Consider the following 24,196-nt stretch of genomic DNA (forward strand, 5'->3'; position numbering starts at 1 on the left):
GACTTGTTTGTCACTTTTGGTTTGTCGCGTCAGGGTCTGACACCCTCCCTGTCCACGATCAGTCGGTGGATTGAGGAGGCCATTCTTTTGGCTTGTGCTTCGGTCTCTGTGGTTCCGACACTTCCTATTCGGGGTCGTTCCACCTGATCTGTTGCTGTATCCTGGGCTTCTTTCGAAGGGGTGTCTAGGGAGGATGTTTGCTGGGCTGCTACGTGGTCTTCTCCGCATACCTTCATGTCCCATTACCGCCTCCAACTTGGGGGTGGGGGTTCTGTTTCGTTTGCCTCTTCTGTTTTATCGGCTGGGTTTCCTTGAGAGGTTGTCCTTTTTTTGGTTTGTTGTGCCTCTGTATATTTCAATATGTTTTCACTGCACTGTTGGTGTGGTCTGTTTTCCTTACATGAAGCTGATTGCTTTGGTATCGGCTCATATGTAATTACTGTGGCGAGGAAGACAGGACGAGGAGGTAATGCCCCGGTTACTTACCGGTAATCTTCATTACTCCGAGTCCATGTCTTCCTCGCCACAGTTTAGTTTCCCTTCCCTCCCGGCCCTGGTGGTGGCTTCATGTCTGCGGCTTGGTTTTCAGGACGGGCTGGTTGATATGTATCCTTTTATAGGATTGGATGAAGCCTCGGGGGCCATATTGGAGGAGGGAGGGGAGACTAGAGCGCTGCTCTTTTATTTTACTTGGAGTTCTGTGTGGAGCCGGAGGCTCATATGTAATTACTGTGGCGAGGAAGACATGGACTCGGAGTAATGAAGATTACCGGTAAGTAACCGGGGCATTCTTAGTGTGGCTGCTGATGAGACAGGAGAAGAAAGTTCACACCGCTTGCAGCCTCTGTTCTGGGCACTCTATGCCAACGATTACCTTGTTGGGTGAAGCATCACTCTACACAAAGGTTCTCTGTATATAAAATATAATCATGTTTATCTGAGTGCATACCATTTGAAATACAAATTTGTGTTGAATGAAATGAAAATGAATGTTTATAAGGACATATGCTATCTGAAGTCCGGCTAACCACCTGCCTGTAGTCCTATAACTTTGTAATCTAGCTGATACAGAGCCAACACGAAGTGGAGAGTAATATTTATATATCTAATTCTGTTTCAGTGATTTAGATAAGAAATGAGCAGAGTCACACAAGCATTCTCTTTGTGCATTGCGACCCACACAGAGCATGCAGGAGAACATAATACTGCAGCAGTAGATGCCAATCCCCATAAACTATGCAGAAAAAACACAGCCAGCAGAGGCACTGAATCTTCTGCACCACACTCTGGGCCTCAGCCTGCTAGCTGGACTGGAGAACCAACACAGACTGATTCAAAATAACCTTTGCCTATTAAAATGCAGGAGAAAAGTATGCTTGTATGCCTCCACCATTGTATTACTTTTGGCTACCACAGATAAAGGCTCCCTTTCTGTTCCATCGTATTGCATTTCCTGTCCTCAGAAAGACCTGTACGGTGTAAACACGCTGGTCCCACAGTGGTGTCAGGAACACCCCCAACAAAATTATTTTTTCAAAGCGTTCTATTACTCTTTAGGCCATACAAGCCCAAGCAAAACCAGACTCCATCTTACCATTATGGACATGGTTGCAGTTACAAACACACAAACACAAACACGCACGCATACACACACACAGAGACTAATGCATGAACACACACACATGCAGACACACAATAGTGGCATGTTGATGCTCAATTGAACAGAACTCTGATAGACTTAAGTTCTTCAGGACCCTCGTTCACAGGTGCACACAGTTTGCTTACATTGTGGAGACACTTTCAAGACTCTTAGCCGCCATGCTCACGAAGTGGTTTGAGTTCTTCCCTCCATACTGTGGTAGATGCCTTCAGTTTATCCCGCCTTAGCTTCTTCATGGACTTTATCCTTCTGGGTAGTGTTTCCCTCAACCTAGGACACTTTCAAAACCCCTATTGAGCTCTCTCCCTTGAAGAATGACCCACAAAGCCTCTTGTGGCACTCTTGGCCAAATATCCCAGGTGTCTAGTCCAGAACCTGGCAAGAGGATAAATATACCCCATCCTTTGGGCACAGAGAGTTTCTTGTTGCTACTGATGTGGAGACCCTGGATTCTGGTGGAGATATTTGGCGCACTCGCTAGAAATTCCTCTCCTTCTTTATACTGAGTTAAAGACAGTATTTGTGTATTCCAGCAGTTAACCCTAAGACTGATGCTGTGCAGTTCTGCCCCTTTCGTCAAAGTCTTTGTTTCAGGGTGCTATCAGGAAGATGGGGAGGAGTTGGGCTTTTCGTCTTCTGTCTTTCCAGGAAAAACATAAGGCAAGGTACAAAAGACAGGGATGCTTTCCCACAGGATGTATGACGGTACAACGCGTACCGTCACAACGCATCCCTTTAGCACGCATCCCTTACAACGCAAGTCGTTACCACGACTTGCGTTTGGGGTGCGGATTTCGAATAGTATAATTTACTATTCTAACACCAGCCCCCGTGGACCCTAGGGAAGGTGTTGGGATAGTAAATTTACTATTTTTAATCCTTTAGCGCCCTCCAGCGCAAGTCGTGGTAACGACTTGCGTTGTAAGGGATGCGTGCTAAAGGTACCGCGTTGTTAAAACTTCGTGCTAAACGATGTTTACCTTTCCCACATAGCTACTTGTTAACTTCAGGGAGCTAGTCTTTCCAGTAAACAATGGGACAGGAAAGAGCAGGCTGACCTCCCTTAGGATCATAGGGGCATCTTCTCTCCGCTCCCAAGAGCCTAACCCACTACAAAGGAGCTCTGGAATTTCCTAAGGGAATCATACAATTCACATCTGCTGTCTGGACTCTCTTCAACCCTCTATGCTAGGACAACTTGGAAGTAGCAAATAAAATAAAAAATGGATTCCAGTGAGGCTATGACCACTGTCATATATGCTCCGTACCTGCATTCTTTATACATGCAGAATGATTTACTTGTTCGACATTCATATTCCGCATAAATAAACAAAGGACCAGGTTGCAGGGTTCTGCTAGACCAATTGAAAAAGATGAGATAGGGCAGTAGGCAGCTCTCATGGGCAGGGACTGGTTAAAAGGCCTGCTTAGGCACTTTATTAATTATTGCTGCCACCACTGTCAGTCCTCTCCAGCCTAGTGACCTGACAGTAGTCATGTCTGGTGGGGAGGGTGTATGTGTTGTGCCCCTCTAAGCTACAGAACCCCACATAGGATCTAAATCTATCTTGATCCATTGAGACAAGGCTGAATGCCATATATGGGACTTTCCGCCATACCAACATTGGATTACATGCATCCATATCAAGATTTGACTAAACCAACAGAGATTAAATGTACAGATGTCACCTATGAATGCAATCAATATCAGCTGAAAATCAACCGTATTCAGGTTTTCAAAATGCACTCCGTAATAGAGTATTCTTAATGCCCAAGATGTAAGCAGGTAACCCATTTCAGAGGGTAGGGATGGGTCAGAACTGCAATTAAGACCGTATTAAATTGGATGTGTTGGTATGAGCCATCACTTTTAAAGACATGTTTAGCTATTTGAATGAAGTGACTTTTATGCTCCGATGTTATGTTATGTTTTGTTATGTTTTGTTATGTTACGTTACATTACATTTAGTTTCATTACGTTACATTATGTTATGTGTATTTGTAAAGCACACTTTCACCACAGAGGTCATCTTGGCACTTAGCAGGTGTGTGTGCCTAGCCACGCCTATGGTTGGTTGGTTAATTGAAAAGCCTGGTCCTCAGCTTATTGCAAAGTTCAAGAAGAGAAAAGGAGACTTGGATGTGGAGTCGGAGGTCATTCCACGCTTTTGGAGCAATTGAGAGAATGCCTGTCATTCTGATCTGGTTCTGTGTATGCGTGAGATGTATGCACATAAGAGTCATGTAGAGTGGAGGCGTGGGCTGTTGGTGGAAGGAGATGTCACTGTTTAGATTGGTATGCCTTGAGATATGTAGTGTCTTGAATGTGTGTATGAGGAGTTTGAATTGAGTGCATTTATGCATTAGAAATGTAGTTCTCTGAGGTGTGGTGTGATGTGAGTTTTGAGTGGGAAGTTGAAGACGAGTCTGGCTGCAGAGTTCTGGATGGTTTGTAGCCATCTCGTGAGTTACTTGGTGATCCTTGCATAGAGGATGTTCCTATAGTCCAACTTGCTATTGACTAGGGCGTGAGTGACAGTTCATCTATTGTTGTTCTGGAGCCTGTTGAAGATCTTTTTTTCAGCATCTTTTATATGTGGAAGCAGGCAGCAGTGATAGCATTGACTTGTGCCATCATGTCCATTTTGCCTTTGATGTTTATTCCTAGATTCCTGCTGTGGGCTCTGGGTGTGGTTCCGAGCTCAGCAAGCCTCTAGTTGGAGACCCATGGTGAAGTGTCTTTGTCGAAGACCACTACTTCTGTCTTGTTGGTGTTGGGCTTGACATGGTTGACTTTCATTCAGTTAGCAACTTTGGTCATGTACTTGGTAAACTTGTTTCTTGTGTTGGAGGTCTTGTCCGAGAGGGAGAGTATGAGTTGCGTGTTATTTGTGTAGGAGAGGATGTTGATATTACGTGTTCAGGTGACGTTGGCCAAAGTGATCTCATGTATGCTTTGAAGAGGGTGGGGCTGAGCAAAAAACCTTGAGACACTTTGAAGATGACTTTGCGGGCTTCCAAGAAGTAAGGTGCCAGGGTGACAGCTTGTGTCATATCCATTAAAAAGGAGCAGATCCAGTGGAGGGTGGACTTTTGGATGCCAATCTCGCGCAGGGGCTTGATGAAGATGAGGTGGGAGACCATGTCAAATGCTGCAGAGGGGTCCAGGATAAGGAGGGCTCATGAGGATCATGCATATGTCATCTGTGACAATGATGAGTGGACCTAATTCTGGACTATCGAGGAGCTGGTGGTTGCTGAGGTAGTAGGTGAGGCATAGTTTGATTAGTTTCTTTAAGATATTTGCTGGGTATGATAGGAAGGAGATGGGTCTGTAGTTAGAAAGTGTGGCTGTGTCAACGGATGTCAAATGTTCTGACTGAGAGGGTGAGCAGAAGATCCATTCCATCACAGAAAAGGGATTATATTTAGAGGCTGTAATTCTACTGCTATGACTCCAAGGGCTCTAAAGCAGTAAAAGTGCAGCAAAATGTGCCGTTTCCTGGTTTCTACTTAAAACCAAATATTCCCTTCGGTGGTGCTTTATTGATTGTAATCAGTTTTATCTGAAAACTAGAAACCCTATGTATGTGCCATTTTCACTCGGTGGACGATACAACTGTTAATTCAAAATGGCCCAGACACCATTACAACGTAGGATCTTAGAATGCAAGCGCAACATCTTAATTCATTAGGACGGAGCATAAGTGCCCTCACGTTTATAAGTCAAATTTTTAGGTCACTACTCTTATTAAAGCAAGAATGGTGAGTACGAAAATTTGAGACCAGGAAGAGCATCTTTGGGATGCTGAGGACAGGGCAGGATATGTTAATGTTTGGTTGCCCAAAATGATGATGACTAGTGCAAAAATAATGTTGCAAATTATTTCCGGGCCCAGTGTCCTCTTATGGGTGGGTTATTGGTACACTTCTACTGGACCATGAGATTCAATATTTAAACCACAACATGATACATGATTTTTGTTTCCATATGTCCATTCTGGGTGCAATACGTATGTGGATTAAAAATAGAAGAAATGTAGAGCATGATTTATCAGCAATTTGCTCTCTTGCAAAATCCATGAAAGTTGTAAACACCTTTGCAAAGTGTTGATTTGTTATATACTTTACAGTGCAATACTTGCTTTGTACTGGAAACGTGCCTATTAGTAACAAAAAGCATTGCCGGAGATATGGGCATCTGGAAATAGCATCTGCTTCAATGTTGGACCACAACAGGTATTGGAGCCGGAAGTCATATTTTGACATGAAAGAGAGCCACTGGTGTCCAAAGATTTTCAACTTGGTTTCATTCTTCAAGTATGTCAACTGACTGCTATTAGGAAGTCAATGGTATGGAATCTAGCCGATAGAAGTAGTTATGCATTTCAATAGTTACTGGCCACTTCAGTGTGAAAAAGTCAAGCTTTTGGACCGGATAATTCTTCTCAGACCCTGATAAAGTGCAGCTTATACATGCTAAACGATTGCCACGTTCCCTGATCCTTGTGCTGGACAGCACCCAAAGCAATCAAGCTGGTATCTTCATGGAGCAGACAGGGCTTTGTTAGGTTGGCAAATTTGAAGATCAGTGCACTGGACGAACTTATACTCTCTCTCTAAAAGGAATGGACACTATCAGTCTTCCATCTTGATTTAAGAGCTCCCAGTTATTTTTATAACGCAATTGGGGGGGGGGGGGGGGTCAATTGTTTGTTTCCCTTTAGGAAGCTTTGTTGGAGTAAGCACCTCTGTGGGATCAATGAAAATATTAGTGACCATTTTGAATCCTGGCATACAGTATGATAAATTATTGAAGAATTAAAAATAAGTTGTACAATGTCTTCAGGGCAATGGAAAGGCAGAAATATCTCTTGTTGGGAACTCTGTTCTGCAGGCCTACTTGGAATTTCAGTAATCATTGGTTGAGGCCCTTCATTGTCTTTATGTATTCAATGATATAATTTAAACAGACAAGAACTACTTTGAGATGTGTGTGTCCAAGAGAGTTTTCTGAGTCTTTGGAAGATGGCTGATACTCTGTAATCTCCTTGTGGCATCTGGATGAACTCATAAAAACCTAGGGGGCAGCTACACGTTTTCTTCTGTTGGTGTGCTTTTTTCATTGGGAATAGTTACCGGCAACCATTGGCTCCAACTGAATTTGCTATGAGTATCATTTACTATTCTGGGAAGCATACCATTTGGGGTTCCTGGGTGATCCTAGCTGCTTTGAGGTCTTCTAAGTGTCTCTTCACATTTCCAAACTTTTTAAGGCAAATCATCAGACCGTATTCTCTGATGGTGCTCTTATTCTGTAAACAGATCTTGTGCTACTGCCCTTAGTTTCTCCAACATTCGAGTAGCTTATGGCAAAGACATTGTCACCTTGGTCCGTTTGTGTTGCAGCCTCTTTTGGGCTCTCTCACTAAGAAACCCCAAGGATTCATGAGGATGATGTTGAACTTTAGCTTTTCTTGTGACAAGACAGCGGTTTGTGCAGCATTCTTTGAGGCAGATGTGAGCAAGCATGTTTCCTCTTGGCAGGATATACGTATTGTGGTAAATAAATAAATAATACCTCTATTTTTGAATGGATAAATAATAACAGATAGCTCAATAAATAAGAGTCAAGATTCGAGGTAGTAGGAGTTTTGCAGGTTTATTACAGCATAAAGGACAGGAACAGGACAACCTGCATAGGAATAGGATGGCAGGGCCTGACAGGGGGGCCCCGACAGCTGCCGGGCAGGATCTGGGATGAGCGCGCTAACATTTAATAACAATACACGATCATATATACTAAAACAGTTGCATTACAATACATACGATAGGCGGAGCAGTGGGTGTGGTCAATAGCAGTCGCGAAAGATAAGGGTGAAAGTAGGTGTAATAGAGGCGTATACATAGACATGTGATGCAAACGTAACAGAATATGTCATGAATGGGGTGGAGACATGGAGGGGGCTACCTAAGGAGCCGGGACCTCTGACCTAATGGTGCGCGCAAACTGGCAATGACGTATTACTAGGAGAAGCTGGGGGCTACGAACTCTGTGCTAGGAGCAGAGACTGAAGTCTGGAGAGTCAGGGCGACATGTACCTAAACAGTATCTAGTATCTGATGTTTAGAGAACATGTTGATATAAACTAAGAGTCAGGAGGGGAGAGGCTAACGGACTCTAAGACTGGAGCATGCATTATTCTACATGTAGTGCGTGATGAAGAATATTAAATGACCATTAAATGCAGTATTTCTCTTACATGGAGACGTAAAGGCTAGACAATGACGGAAACTATTGATGCAGTTCAGTAGCTTAGGAATGCAGAGAAGGAGGACTGAACTGATAACTGGAATCATAACATACTCTTGGCAGACTCAGAGGCAGAGCCAGGCTGAACCGGGCACTGTGAGGCAGGAAGTAAGTGAAGGGTCAGGAACACAGGTGGGGGCTGTATCGCTCCTCAGCGAGGCTCAGGAGACAGAAGCTGAATCTGGTGTCCAGGCCCTTTTGAGGCCTAGAAACGGGGACTTTACAATGAAATAACGTGCACACTGAGAAACGTGGCAATGTAACTTTAAAGAGGCCTGATATTCGTAGTATTCACGAGAACTGGAAACTGGCATACTAGAGGTGGACACAAATATAATTGCGTCTTTAATCGAACATGGGGAATACATATGCATATTAATCATGCACACATAACATATGATGGAGGACGCGTAGGGACACAGAACATGGCAAAATTTACTTTTCCACATTCCCTCCTTGTCACTACGTTTCCATCAGGAAACATCAATATTCATGATACCATCTATCATTTCATACAGTATCATTTGCTCGTCTCGAATTTTCTGGGATCGGGTTTTAGAACGGGACTTGGGACTAGGAATACAAGAGGTAGCACAAATGCCGCAAATCGCAGGGCCACATTGTATACAGAGGCAGCAGCTGAATATGATCGCTACTGCAATACCTAGAAAGGACAAGACTTTCCATCCCCAAGCGGAAATTATATTCCAGAACCAACCGGACCATGTCCAGGTGCCTGGATCTTGGTGTAACAGATGGGCAATTTTATGGAGTCTGGTTATAGCTGAATAAACAGACGGCGCGTTATTTGGAATGAAAATGCAGCAACTAGATCCGATGACTCTACAGGCCCCGCCCCTATCGGCCAATATGACGTCAAGGACGAGACGATTCTGTAAAACGACAAATCTCATAGCAGATTGCTCTTCAGTTAAGTTACCTAGAGCAGAGGCAGTCTCATTAACTACTGCTTCAAGGGTTCTGGTTAACCTACGGATTAGCTTACTATTCTGGATAGGTCCTATAAAGAAGAAGAAACCTCTATTGAAATCTGTATACTGTTCTAGAGCAGTTTCAGTATAATCGACAATCGGGGACTCGATCTCCCTTTTATGTCTAATGTGTACTAGATGTGTGTTTCTGTGATAATCAGATGGGGCTAGGAAAACAGGTGGCAGTAGGAAGGCAATGTAACAGGTTCCCTCCCAATCGAGGGGCAGACGAACATATGCGGTCTGACCACAAATAAAATAAGAATGACGTGAAGCTTTGAAAATAGATTTCCCACTGTCACTATACTTGACAATAGTAGTACAATCGCTATGTCCTACATGTACGGAACCATTATTTCTAACACATAATTCGCCTTTGACTGGTAGTACTGAAATAGCGGGTAAGTCTGGAGTGGAATCAGACTGAACATTCAGGACCATGAAATTCGAAGAATAATTACCTAAATTGTAAACTTCGTTTTCTAGATCTAACCCTGTTCTGTGGGGAAGACCTTGCTTGTCTGGGAAACATGTACTGTTCAGAAAAGACATATCTGTTGAGGATGACGTTAACGTGGACCATGCTCCACACGAACCATTATGTGAAAATGGATAAGGAAAGAGTGGCAGAACTCCCTTCGGGGTCTGGAAAGGGGGGAGTCGACCACACACCCAACAATTAGTGGCATTGCTGGTCTGGTGTGAATAATGTAACATGCGGATAAAAGAATTGTTACGCATAGCGAGGCGGTAAGAGAGTTCATGAGGAGGCAGATCACTAAACGTGTGCTCTACTGTAACATTAGAAGACTTATTTACATGAGAAACTGGAAAATACAGATAAAATGCATAACTGGTGCAGGAAATCATAATACTGAGAAATAATATGAAACATAGAAAAACGATACATCGGATTGAGTTTTGACTAACTCTCTCACTATGGGGGTCTATTTTATACATGTCAGAAACCGGTCTAACCGTTTCACCTAGGGGAGGACTTAGACAATCAAACTGGCTGACTTATTTTACTAGACCTTAGCTTTTTCTTATAATCCTGTTGCGGAGTTGTCTCTAACAGGGAGGGTGCAGTATCAGTGTCTTTTGCGGGACAGTCCTTAAGAATAGTACTTTGGCAATCCTTTAAATCCTCGGAAATGTTCTTTGAAACTGGTTTCAATCCATAAAATTTCTTGATGTGTGAAAGATGCACCCATCCTTTGCGTCCCTCCAACTTCACGGCTGTACGGGTGGCCAGGAGGACCTGTCGGGGCTCCTTCCAGCGAGGCTCCAGCGGACTTGAACGATCGAAATTTCGCACTAGGACCATGGATCCGGGAACGATTTCATGCGGTGCCACCTCGGTATTGTCTGGAAATGCGGCGGCAACCTGTGAACGACAAGAGTTGAGGGCAGACATCAAGGAAGCTAGGTAATCTGTCAGCATATTACTTGAAACATCGGTAATACTTCGGGGTCTAGGAGTACCCCACATGTTAGGGGGGCGGCCGAAAACGACCTCATACGGGGACAGACCTGATCTGGAATGTGCGACCATGCGCATATAGAACAGGGCGACCGGCAGAGCTATTAGCCAGTCCACACCTTTCTCTTGACAAACTTTTGCAATTCGAATTTTCAGGGTCTGATTATGTCTCTCTACGAGACCGGCTGCTTCAGGATGGCGTACACAATGGAACTTCCACTGGTACCCTAACAAAAGGGACACGTGTTTCATTAGCTCAGATGAGAATGGCTGGCCGTTATCAGAATATACGACTCTAGGGAGTCCATAACGGGGGAAGAACTCACGAACCAACTGCTTGGCAGTGGTCGCGGCTGTGTAATCTGGGACTGGATATGCTTCTGTCCACCTGGACAAAGCGCATACAACTACGAGGACATACTTGAAACCTCGACATCGCTCCATCTGAATGTAATCCATCTGGAGGACTTCAAAAGGGTGGTCAGGGGGCTGGAATCCACCTTGTTCCACCGGGACACTTTTACCTGGATTAAACTGACAACATATCATACAGGTACGGACTTTCTGCTTGGCTGCAGCTCGCAAATGTTTGTTGAACCAAATATTCTGGATACTGTCTAACATAGCTTTTTCTCCTAAATGTGCTGGACTATGTGCGGTATTAATAATGACTTGAACCATAGAGTCGGGGAGAAACCATGTGGCTCTACCCTTTGTTACCCATCCCTGATCTGTCTGGACCCCTCCTTGTTCGGACCATTTCTTGATTTCATCGGGAGTAGCATGTAACTGGATATCTATGACATCTTGAGTAGGGTCTTTAACTGTCATACATGTAGTCGGATCTGGAGTGTGTGTCGGTGTCGGATTAACTGAAGTGTCTGGAGTCTGAGCTGTAAGCTTGGCTGTGCGATCTGCTAGATCATTACCTTGAGAAATAGTGTCAGTAACTTTCGTATGTGCTTTGCACTTCATGATAGCAATGGATGTCAGTAAATGTATGGCATCTAACAGAGCCTGAATAAGGAGACCATGCTGAATCTTGGTTCCATGAGAAGTCATGAAACCTCTCTCCTGCCAGAGCACTCCGAAGTCGTGTACAACTCCAAATGCGTAACGTGAATCGGTGTAAACATTAACTTTCAGGTTTTTAGCGTGTATGCAGGCTTGTGTCAGAGCAACTAGCTCTGCTGCTTGAGCAGACAGGGTGTCAATACGGTGTGTTTCAATAACTTCAGTGTCAGTAGTCACTGCATACGCGGCTACTAGTTCTCCTGTACTTGTTCTCATACATGAACCATCCACATAAAGTGTCAGGTCGGGATCTGGTAATGGAATATCTGTCAGATCTTGTCTTGGCTTTGTCATGATGTTAACTACTTCCACACAGTCGTGTGTGGCAGAATTCGAAGTAACTGATGGTAACAATGTAGCAGGATTTAAAACGTTGCAGCGTCTGATTTCTATGTGTGGCTGGAACAGTGTCAATTCATAACCTGTTAAACGTGCAATTGTCAAGTGCTGAGTTTGTGTTCGGTTTAAAAGAACTTCCACGGAGTGTGGAACTTGTACTGTCAGGGAGTGTCCTAATACTATGGAATCACTTTGTCTGATAGCTAGTGCTGTGGCTGCAACTGACTTGAGGCACGCAGGCAGAGCCTGGGCTACAGGATCTAATGTGCTCGAAAAATAAGCACAGGGCTTGTATTGTCCTGCTTGATCTTGTGTGAGAACAGATAATGCTGTACCTTCGCGTTCAGTGACGAAAAGTGTAAAAGACTTACTGTAGTTCGGTGTTGCTAGAACTGGAGCTTGACATAGGGCTTTCTTTAACTCATTGAAACTAAGTGCATGTTCAGATGTCCAAGGGAGGACAGTCGATACGGCTGCCTCCTGTGTCGTTAACTGTATCAGTGGCTTGGCTAGAAATGCATACTGAGGAATCCATTGTCTGCAATAAGAAGTGAGGCCAATAAAAGCACGTACCTCCTTCTGGGTCTTTGGCTGAGGAAGACTCGCTATTAACTGGATACGATCTGGTGTCAACTGCCTACCCCTCTTGGACAGTAAGTGTCCTAAGTAGACCACTTGCTGGACACAGAATTGAAGCTTAGAAGGGGACACCTTGTGCCCCATCTCGGCTAGGAAATACAAGACTGTAAGGGATGCTCGCTCGCAAGCACGTTCAGAACGGGCTGTGATCAGTAGATCATCGACATACTGGAGCAGGGCAGTGTCAGTTGGCATGTGAATGTTGTCTAGTTGTCTCTTGAGTGCTTGACTGTAAATACTAGGACTTTCTGTGAAACCTTGAGGAGCGCGCGTGAACATATAGCTCCTTCCATTTAAACAAAATCCGAAAAGAAACTGGCTGTCTGGATGAATGGGAACACTGAAGAACGCGTTCTTGAGGTCTATGACTGTAAAAAATGAGGCTTCAGAATCAATGGCTGTCAACAGGGAAGAGATATCTGGGACAACTGGATACTGGGGAATAATACATTTGTTAAGCTCTCGAAGGTCAATCACTAATCGATATACTGGAGGTGCATTTGGATCAGTACGTTTCATGACGGGAATGATCGGAGAATTACATACATTGGAGTCAGTTTCTACAACTACTCCTTGAGCGATGAGCTCGTCAATAATTTTGGATAAGGCTGCTACAGCCTCAGGTGGCAATCTGTACTGCCTGATTCGTGGTAACACTACACCTGGCTTGAGAGTCACACGATGGGGTGTGATTTGCATAAAGCCAACATCAGTTGGACCTTGCGCCCATAGATGCTGCGGGACATTAGACAATCTGGGATCAAAATCTCGTAATACATAGTGACCTTTGAAGTCACGTAGGAACAATCGTATTCCCTCTGGGGAACAGCATATAACTGCACCTAACTCTTTCAGTGTCTTAATGCCTAATAGATTTTCTGGACATGACTTAGTAAGTAACAGATCAGTAGTGCGGGACAACGGACCTACTTCTAGAGTAACTGGCTTTGATATTTCATTTACAATAGGTTTTCCTGAAAATCCAAGGGAAACATTTCTAGAGCCTGAGAGCGGAGCCCCTGGAACTTCGGCGTGACTTATAGTGGTCCTACTTGCCCCTGTATCAATCAGAAACTTTCTGTCCTTCCCTAGTACTTGACTATGAACATAGGGACCTTCTTGATCTACAGGTATCTCGATGAGAGGCAAGCCTACCTCCCTCTCCAGGCTGTTTCATGAATACGGTTGATACTCTGGATATTCTGACTGTGCATACTGGTACATCTGCTGTGTAACATGCTGTGTTGCAGCGATAGGCTGCGGTGCTGTAACTGTCTGTGGTGCATTCTGTGACTGAGGAGTCTGTGTAACTTGTTCTTGTCTCGGCGGACGTGGTCTTTCTTTAGTCTTACCGGTAGCTATGTTGTGTTTCAGAACTGCACACTCGTTTATAAAATGACCTGGCTGTTTACAATAATTGCAGTTTCCTTTAACGGGAGCTGCAGGATGACTGGCTTGATTCGGACCCCTCTTCTGACTGTCTTGAGGAACAGATTGTGCAACTAGTACTTTCATTTTCGTGTCTTTCATACGTTTTCTCTCGTGATCTTGCTCTTCTCTGATTCTATTCTGGTGATATTGAAGCATCTGTAACATTTGGGACGGGGTATTAGCTTGCCAGGTACTTTCGACTTTCAAAACTCGGTTCTTAACTTGTGGACTTGAATTCTCGACTAGTTTAGTAACAAAAAGATGAGGGTATGACTCGCTACTCGTCTTGAGGCCACTGTTTTATGGTAAAACATTTTTCAAATCTAGAGTAAAAATCACTAGTGTCTTCGTCTTGTTTCTGTTTACATCCTGAGATTGCATCCCAGTCTTCCTTTTTAGTTGCTAATAGTCTGGGCAAAACTTGTATTAACAGTTCAGGTAATTCTCTACATTTATCTCCAAGACCGGTACCTGGTACTCGTGCCTTATCTTCAGCTTCTAGAACTGCCCAATCGATCTTTTTCTCTCCCACCTCCCATTCTTTTTCCTTGAGTTTCTCATATACCCCTGCGGGCAACAAGACTTTTAACATTTTAATGATATCTGGATACGTGTATTCTCCCATACGGAGCATGTCTTTTAATTCTCGGTGGAACCCTGCTGGATCTTTATCATGACAGGGAATTAACTTTTTCATCTCTAGGAGTTCCATCTTTGTGATCGGGGTGTAAACAAACACTCGTTGCATCTCACCACCCTCTGTCTTAACTGGATGCACTTCTCGTAACGGATTCTGTCTGTCTATGTAGAAGGGTTTACTTTCTGGGGGTGAGACATGAACAAAATGTGGGTTCAAAAACATACTATATTTGTGGCGCTGTTGTAGAATGACACTAATTAAATCGGTACCTAAACCTTTCCATCTATACTGGAGTAACTCGTTCAGGACATCGTGTAACGGACCTGGATCAGAATGTTGACCCTCATACAATGTAATGAGGTGCTGGATCATATACATACCCACCAGTCGTTGCTCGGCTGGGAGCAATTTCAGAAACATTTGTGCCACCATTTCGTCTGGAAAAGTGGTAGAATCAGTAATCCATCGGACTGCTGATCGGACTAGTTCTTGTTCATGCATGGTACTTAACTCGCTATAACCGATTCGTGATTTCAGAATGTGATCGGTAGCTTGAAATACTTGTTCTAGAGAACCTGGTTCTGGTGCTGGATGATGTAAAACTGACTTGTGTTCTAGGCGCAAATGGCGATCTGGAAATCTAGATTTTCCTACATACGCTATTCTGGCGGGATTCTCGTCCTCTACCTCTTCTGTATCAGAGTTACTTTCTTTCTCGCTTACTTGTGCTTCTTTGCGTTGTTCGTGTAACTTTATTATTTCTTTACGGATTTTCTTGTACATACTCTCTATACTACTGATAGTCTTGTGCTTACCCTCGGCTATATTATCACTCCACCTTGTCAGGACTTTCATTTCGGCTCGATCTTTGGTCGGATAATCTTGTTCCCTTATTAGACAATTAATCAGAAACTTTAATATCATGAGCTGGACTTCAACTTTTCTTTGGCACATGACGTCACTAATACTTTCTGGATCATTCCCTGTACGGATGAAACGATATATTCTGTCTAGATCTTCCTTCATATTCGGTAAAGTGACTAGATACTCGGTCACCTTTCTCACGCGTAATGAATATAAAACCATATTATCCTCGCCTGGGACTGGATCATAGCCACATTCATTAAGGGCTTTTCTTATTTCTGCAACAGACTGATACCTGGGCGTACGCTGTGACGCTTGTGCATGTAATTCGGCTAACGTTAAACGCTTGTGTGGCGGCGGGGTTCCTGGAGGACCTCCCCCTGCGGCCCCTAAACTAGAGTCGTCTACTGATGCTCTTCGTCCTGGCAGAGTGGGAAATGGAAATGCAGGCTGGACTTGTATGGCGGGCTGGACCGGGGGTACCGTAACAGGTACTCCGGTGTCTGGAGGAGCGGGAAGTGCCTGATTTACAGGGACTGGCGGAGTAGGAACAGGATTTGCATATTCTGGGACTGTGTCGTCCAAATAGGACGAAATGAAAATATCAGCTGCGGTCGGTTTGTGACGTAGCTTGGTCGGAACTAGTGGTGGCGGGAAATTACTGGATGCCTCTGGGGTCGCTTTTGGCAAGCCCTCGGCAAGAAGAGGATACATACCCTTAATAAGAGCATGCCTCTGTCTGTCTGACTGTTCGGTTTTAACTCGTTCACCAATCTCGATTAATTCCCTTTCTTGGGCTCGTTCTAAGGATTCTCTACTTAATTCTGACTTTCTGATTTCTTTTTCGGTTCTTTTATGAGATTCTTTGCGCCATAACTCAATGGCATCTTTCTGCGACTGTCTGGCTTTCTTTTTCCATAATGCTTCTTCTACTCTCATGATGCACTCGGCATCCCATGTACCCGATACGGGCCATCTATACTTTTCTTCTAACTGTTTGGTATACTCTACCCATAAATCTAGATACAATATGGCGCTTATGCCATGCTTCTGATACATAAAATGACCTGGACTGTCCCTAGGCGGGACAGGAACTGCTTCTTCTAGCAGACCCTTTCTAGTTTTTAACTGACGTAATCTCGAAAAGAGGGACATTGCAAACTTGAATCTGAACACAATACAATACACGAGGAACAATAACAATTGAGAAAACAATTCAGGCATACCACGACATTGAAAATACATTGAATAACATTATGAAGCAACAGTTCGGACAGAATACTACCTGGAACACTGAGAACAGAAACACATGAATTTCTCGAGAACGGAACAGACTAGAATTACTGGATGCGCTGCTGAAACAGCACGGAACATACCGGTCCCATAAAGGGACTGTCAAGACCCGTATCCACCTAGGTGAACACTTCGTTTCAGATCTGCGTACCCAGACCCATCGGACCAGAGACAATTTAGATTGACCCTGTCTAGATACTACCCCAGCAACGGTACTCACCGGGCAGCAAGAACGGAAGGCCTCGGACTGGACTGGACTGCTTCGACGCCGGACGGACGAACTTCGGACTTCTGTTACGGGTGGGCCTCCGGATACCTCGGACCTTGGACTCTCGGCTTGGGCTCTGGTCGGGACTCGCCGCGTTCCTCCACCGTCTCGTCTGGATGCTGGACCGCCTCCTCCGTCTCCTCCGTGGGCCTGAGGGATACTTAAAGCAGAAATATCTGCCGGTGCGCAGAAGAGTTCCGTCACGACTGCAGAGGGTCAGGGGGTCGGCGTGGCTTCACCGACGCGTGGGGAAAGGGCAAGTCCCTATTCGGGCGCCATTATGTGGTAAATAAATAAATAATACCTCTATTTTTGAATGGATAAATAATAACAGATAGCTCAATAAATAAGAGTCAAGATTCGAGGTAGTAGGAGTTTTGCAGGTTTATTACAGCATAAAGGACAGGAACAGGACAACCTGCATAGGAATAGGATGGCAGGGCCTGACAGGGGGGCCCCGACAGCTGCCGGGCAGGATCTGGGATGAGCGCGCTAACATTTAATAACAATACACGATCATATATACTAAAACAGTTGCATTACAATACATACGATAGGCGGAGCAGTGGGTGTGGTCAATAGCAGTCGCGAAAGATAAGGGTGAAAGTAGGTGTAATAGAGGCGTATACATAGACATGTGATGCAAACGTAACAGAATATGTCATGAATGGGGTGGAGACATGGAGGGGGCTACCTAAGGAGCCGGGACCTCTGACCTAATGGTGCGCGCAAACTGGCAATGACGTATTACTAGGAGAAGCTGGGGGCTACGAACTCTGTGCTAGGAGCAGAGACTGAAGTCTGGAGAGTCAGGGCGACATGTACCTAAACAGTATCTAGTATCTGATGTTTAGAGAACATGTTGATATAAACTAAGAGTCAGGAGGGGAGAGGCTAACGGACTCTAAGACTGGAGCATGCATTATTCTACATGTAGTGCGTGATGAAGAATATTAAATGACCATTAAATGCAGTATTTCTCTTACATGGAGACGTAAAGGCTAGACAATGACGGAAACTATTGATGCAGTTCAGTAGCTTAGGAATGCAGAGAAGGAGGACTGAACTGATAACTGGAATCATAACATACTCTTGGCAGACTCAGAGGCAGAGCCAGGCTGAACCGGGCACTGTGAGGCAGGAAGTAAGTGAAGGGTCAGGAACACAGGTGGGGGCTGTATCGCTCCTCAGCGAGGCTCAGGAGACAGAAGCTGAATCTGGTGTCCAGGCCCTTTTGAGGCCTAGAAACGGGGACTTTACAATGAAATAACGTGCACACTGAGAAACGTGGCAATGTAACTTTAAAGAGGCCTGATATTCGTAGTATTCACGAGAACTGGAAACTGGCATACTAGAGGTGGACACAAATATAATTGCGTCTTTAATCGAACATGGGGAATACATATGCATATTAATCATGCACACATAACATATGATGGAGGACGCGTAGGGACACAGAACATGGCAAAATTTACTTTTCCACATTATGGTGCCCCTGTTTTGAGATGAGTACAGCCATGCTCGAATTTCTCTAATGGTGAATGGGTAGCAAACAACTGCACCAATAAGAATCAGCCCACACAAAATGTCGCTGCCTGTACTATGGATAGGAATCCTCCATCTACCAAATTTGGTGCTAGTGCTTTCCTTGGTGATCTCTTCTCCCACTTTCTCTTTAAAAGGACATACCAGTGAAATAAGAGTCAGTAGATGGAGTCCACCAGAAATATATTTGGGTGGATGCATTTGTAGGCAGAGATACCCCAAGCAGATGCTGGATGGATGCTTTTCTTTTGCAAGGAGTCTAAAATAGAGTTAGAAAATGTGGGTGATGGTAGCACAGGCATGGGTGCCTTATTAATCATCTCATGAGATTGTGTAGTTCCCATCAAGCATTGATGCTAAAGAGCATCACTTGCTTTGCCAAGAGCTTTCCAACAAAAAGTGTGCTAAAAGGAGGTGGATTTTTGGACAGAAACCCTCTGCCCATTACACAGCCACTGTTACTTCTCTCAAGTTATTTCAGAGTCCTGGCATGGTTGATCCACACCTCATTTTAAAAAGGGTCCACTATCAGGACCAGCGAGTGATAGGCCCATTGCTCCACTGAATGTGGAATCAAAATGCTATGCTAAAACCCTATTGAAATAGATAAATGTCTGGGTTAATTCACTTCAGCTGATCCCTTTTAATGATACCGGATTCCTGTCAGCAATGTGTACTTAGAAAAATATATTAGCTTCACCTTGAATGGTTGAAACAGCAATGAACTCTTCAACTTTGATATCTGCTCTTTTTTAATTGTCTCGAAAGGGCAAAAAAATCATTAACTGAAGCTCACAACGTTTAAGAGCTATTCAGATGTTATATACCAGCACATTGGTAAAAGTAAAAGTTTGCTCACAAAATGTTATTTCACCTAAAATGCACACGAGCGACGTAATCGAAGCAAAGCTGTGTAATTTATACATCACAGATTTTTACAGAAGCTTCAATAGCACGATATCCCATTCTCCTAAAAATTTGTAGACAGGTAATTATGACTCTGAAATATGACATACTGCTCTTAAGTAAAACTTCAATAGCAAAAGCTGATTACCTTATTTGAAGTATTCTGTGGTAAAAGTTTTATGAAAGTGAACTTTGACAAAACCCAGGTGGTGGTTATTGGACGCACTTTTTAAGAAAAATAACAGGTTCACGGTATCTTAATCCAGAACATTTAATATTGCCCATGTCTATAAATACGTCGGAATACTGTTTGATGAGAGAGGTAGTTTTCATAGACCTATCTCCTCATTAAAATCAAAAGCGAACTCTGGTCGCGCTTTTAATATTTTAGCCAGAAAACTCAATGTTCCATCACTAAAGCTGATTTTGAGAATGGTTAAAAGCAAATGTATGCCCTCGTTAACTTATGAAGTAGAAGTCATTAAAGGAAAATCCGACAATGCTTTGGAGGGACTACAATGTAATGTAAATAGAATGTTATTTGCTCCGCCTAATCCAACTTCACAAGCTCAGATCAGGCTGAATTTAACCTGATTAAACAGCCTATGGTTCAGAAATACACTTTTGTCAAAATTGCTATAAACTGAAATCTGCTCCAGATCGGTGTCTTAAATATTACACTTGGAAAGACGTTCCCACCTTGCAAAATGTCAAGGTCATATTCCTGGAATAAGTATTTATAGTTTGCCCTGGAGCCATTATATATAAACCAATATTAGAGCAGGCAAATAAGAGCTCCTTCTTGTAAATCAGTTGCACATAAATTAAGAAAGTCGATAGCTTGCCTATCGGACAAAACCAATTTTAGAAAAGACATTCATGGCTGGACGACCAAAAACTCATACCAAGAGTAGCAAACCGATAGAAAATAAAAAGAAAGAATATAGGCCAGGGGCATATTTACTAAACTTTGACGCAAAGCCGAAAGGGAAGCTGCTCAGGTGTGCAACGCCCATTGGGCTCTAAGGGCTTCAGCCTCCCCGTTTTGTGTACTAGCCCAGGCTGAGACAGCTTCCCGGGCTGGTGACCATCTTATTACCATTTACTTGTCAACGAGGCGTTGTTGTGTTTTCACCCCTTCTTAGAGCCCCTGCATCTCCACTCTGCCTATTGCTGAAAAAACTATCCCCCTCTGAAATTTGTATTAAATATTGGTTTGTGTCAAATACATGGGAGGATGCATGGGAACGCCCATTGTCCACACATGTAATCCTTACCTACGCAGGTTAATGCAAGGTAGCGTTATATGCTATCTTGATTTTTTTTTTACAAAGCCATTCAAAGTCACGCAATCAGGCTTTGAGTAGCTTTGTAAATTCCAAAATAGATTTTGTGTTTGGGCTGCGAAATAAAAGTGACACAACATTTAGTAAATCTGGGCCTAAGTTTGTTCCTGATCACTGATTTTATCCCGTCTCAGCTACAGAAAAACTAAGAAAAAGCTGCAGATAGTATAACCATTAGCTTGAGTGTGTTTCACACATAATAGGTTTTTGTCCCTCTCTTTTGCATGAGGGAAAACTATGGTTGTGGAATCCATTAAACTTTCAAAGGATCGCGCACCTGCTGCTGGGCCAGAATTCATTTTCTCAGGGGTAATGAATCCCTAAACTAAGTATCAGGTTTATTAATTTTAAAGGACCTGCAGGAAGCTGTTGATAGCTGTATAATAAAAATGCATATTTTAAAATATAATGGTTTTACTATTACCAGCATTGCTGATTTCCGACATGGCCTAGGATTGTCTTGTGTGTCTTCTCTTCCGGTTAATGTATTAATACTTTTTGTTTTATTTAGAATTCATGTGTTATGCTTTTTAAAATGGTTTAAATTAACTTTGCAAACGTATTCATCATTCAAGGTATTTTTCTTGAGATATTGATGCCTGTACCATCAGTGCTTCTAAGATTATATATGCAAGGTATTTCCTGTACGTGAGATCATTGATAATGTTAACTTGAGAACCATTGTCTACAATTGCCTTTAACCAATGTCCCTAAAGCTCTACCATAATGTCCTTTTTGGGGATTACTAGGCCCTGCAGAATCAATGTGTTTTTCTCCCTTGTTTCCTCTGGTGTCCCACGTTGATGACAATAGATCTTTTCAAGGCCACGGTCAGCTTCTCAGGATTTTTGATTGGTGCTGAACATTCTTTCTTCAAAAGTTCTTTAACTCCTCACATGACTGGCTGGAAGGAGCAGTCACCTTACACTTGTTGGATACTTTGATCATGTTTGCGGGGCTGGGACATGCAGGGATTTAGTAACCTTCTTCTCAATTTTGGAAAATAGAAAGAGAACCACAAGGTTCATACTTTAAGAGTTTCTTTCTTAAAGTCCTCGCCTCATGCCATCTTTTGTACACATGGACACCTCTGGTACAATCTGAGGAAATGCTCTTTGAAATTGACTAGGAAGGAGTAATGATTAACTAATTGTTAGGGTAGCTACCTGCTATTGTATTTCCCTTACTGTCTTTACTAAATCTTCCTCCATATCATTTGAGGGATCGACATGCACCTTGAGCGATCCAACCAATATCAGGCATGGGAAGTCCTGAGGCTCCCCAGGTTTGTTCTGCTCACAGACCTCTTGGGGGAGGTTAGTAAGCAAGGAGGCTGTAGTTCTATTCCTTTAGCTAAAAAAACTGAGAAACAGCAACTGATCTTCAAGTGTCCCTCAAACTAGCTGCTCAATGTAGATGGCATCAAACCCAAGTGTACATGTTTGATTGTATTTGGCTGAGGGTTCACCATGAAACCTCTTCAGTGTGCACAATGAAATTACATAGTCATGTCTAAGTTTTCTGCTAGTTGGTCATGAGCGGGATAAAAAAAATAACTTTTCTTTATACTCCCATAGATGCACTGTAGAGAGGGATGTCTTGAGCTGCTCTAATATCTGAGTTGAAGGTTCCGAAAGAGGGTAAGTCTTGTTTGGCTTCAGGGTCCCTCTAGGACTTGAAAGTCTTGGACTTCTAGCCCCTGGTACCACAGGTCCATTCTATCTCCAGTTAGTGGAACCGGTCAAGACAGACAAGAAAAGGTTACTATTCTTTACTAATAGGCTTGCAAGCTTGCAGGATGTACCTGTGTGTATCTCATGCAATGGGCCCACTAGTTGAGGGTTTGTCCCAGTGAGGTCAAGACAGACCTGTAGTTTCAACTTATTTTTCGGGCATGGCTGGTGTGACTGACTTTTTGTTCCAAAATGTGTTTCTCACTCATCTTTCCAGCTCCTATATCTTCAATTTTGAGGATGAGAAATCAGCGTGGCAGAGATCTAATTGGCTTTCAGGAGGAGTCGTGCTTTTATTCTAGCATTATTTGATTGACTGATGAAGGAAACAGTTTCCACTACATTCAGGAGAGTGACACTTGTTGTACTTCAATCAAAGTACTATTTAAATAGCAGAACAAAAACTGCAGTGTCTTCAGAGAGATAGTTAAAACATTCACTTTCCTAAAGAAGCTTGCCTACGATATCTTACATGAATACCACCCCTACAACAAAGCATTTATTTTGGTCTAGCCTTTCGACCCTAAACAGTGCCACACTTTTTTGCCATTCAATCCTATCTTCCTAATAAGGGTACTGAAATAGAGAGCACATTCTCAGTAGCGAGGCAATAAAATATTGAAAATATCCATAGAACTGACAAGAAGATCTCAGCGGTACACTGTTAAACCTGTCAGACATAGGGTGGTTTTCCCCTAAATGTTTGCCTTACACCTCACTTTTTTGCTAAATTTGTTTTTACTAACTTTAGGTCTCTGTACACTTTACCACTGCTAACTAGCATTAAAGTGCTTGCGCCATCTCCTTTAAAGATGGTAAAATTGGTTAACCCCAAATTGGCACATTTAATTTACCTCAAATTCCCTAGTAATTTGTACTACATGTACGTGGGGCATTTAAATTAAATGCTACTAGTGTGCCACCCACTAAAGTAGCCTTTTAAAACAGGCTTCAGGCCTATCACTGCAGCCTGTAGTGCAGTTTTAAACTGCCAGGTCAGTTTGGCAAAATAAACCTTTTGCCAGGCTTAAACCTTCCATTTTAAAACTTATATGCCATCGCTAAGGTTGGACCTAGCACCCCTAGGGCAGAATGCATGGTATTTAAAAAGTCGGACACGTGTCTTTAAGTTTTACCTGTCTTATCAGTGAGGAACACCTAAAGTACTTTTTCACTGCTGAAAGGCCTATCATTCCTGTAGAACTAACAGTAGGTTACCTCATTACAATTAATAAGTATTAACTTCAGATTGACAGCAGAACGAGGTGTACTGTTTACACTCAAATAAGTTGTAAAGTAAAATCCTCTTCAATCATAAGGTCAGATTTTTAAGTTACAGTTCTAAAAATTACACTTCTAGAAGATTAGCATTTTCTTGTGCAAACTATCTTTCTACCAGTGTCATGAGCGGCCCATTTGTGCGAAAACTCCGCCGTTAGTGATGACTTCTACACAAAGCTACGGTGAGACCTATTCTTCACGAAAACAGTGACCGTCCGCGACAACTGGCAACAAGAGACCTGCACTTTGCGGCAACGGGGGCTGTGTTTATTATTTGAATGGGACTTCAACCTCTTTCAGCTAATAACCCAATTTCTTACAAACAGTATGTAGTTAAATGACTGTGGTAACATTACATTTAAAAGAAGCATGTGCTGAATTTTGATTCT

The sequence above is a fragment of the Lissotriton helveticus genome, chromosome 4_1 (assembly GCF_964261635.1).
Source record: "Lissotriton helveticus chromosome 4_1, aLisHel1.1, whole genome shotgun sequence".
Taxonomy (NCBI): domain Eukaryota; kingdom Metazoa; phylum Chordata; class Amphibia; order Caudata; family Salamandridae; genus Lissotriton; species Lissotriton helveticus.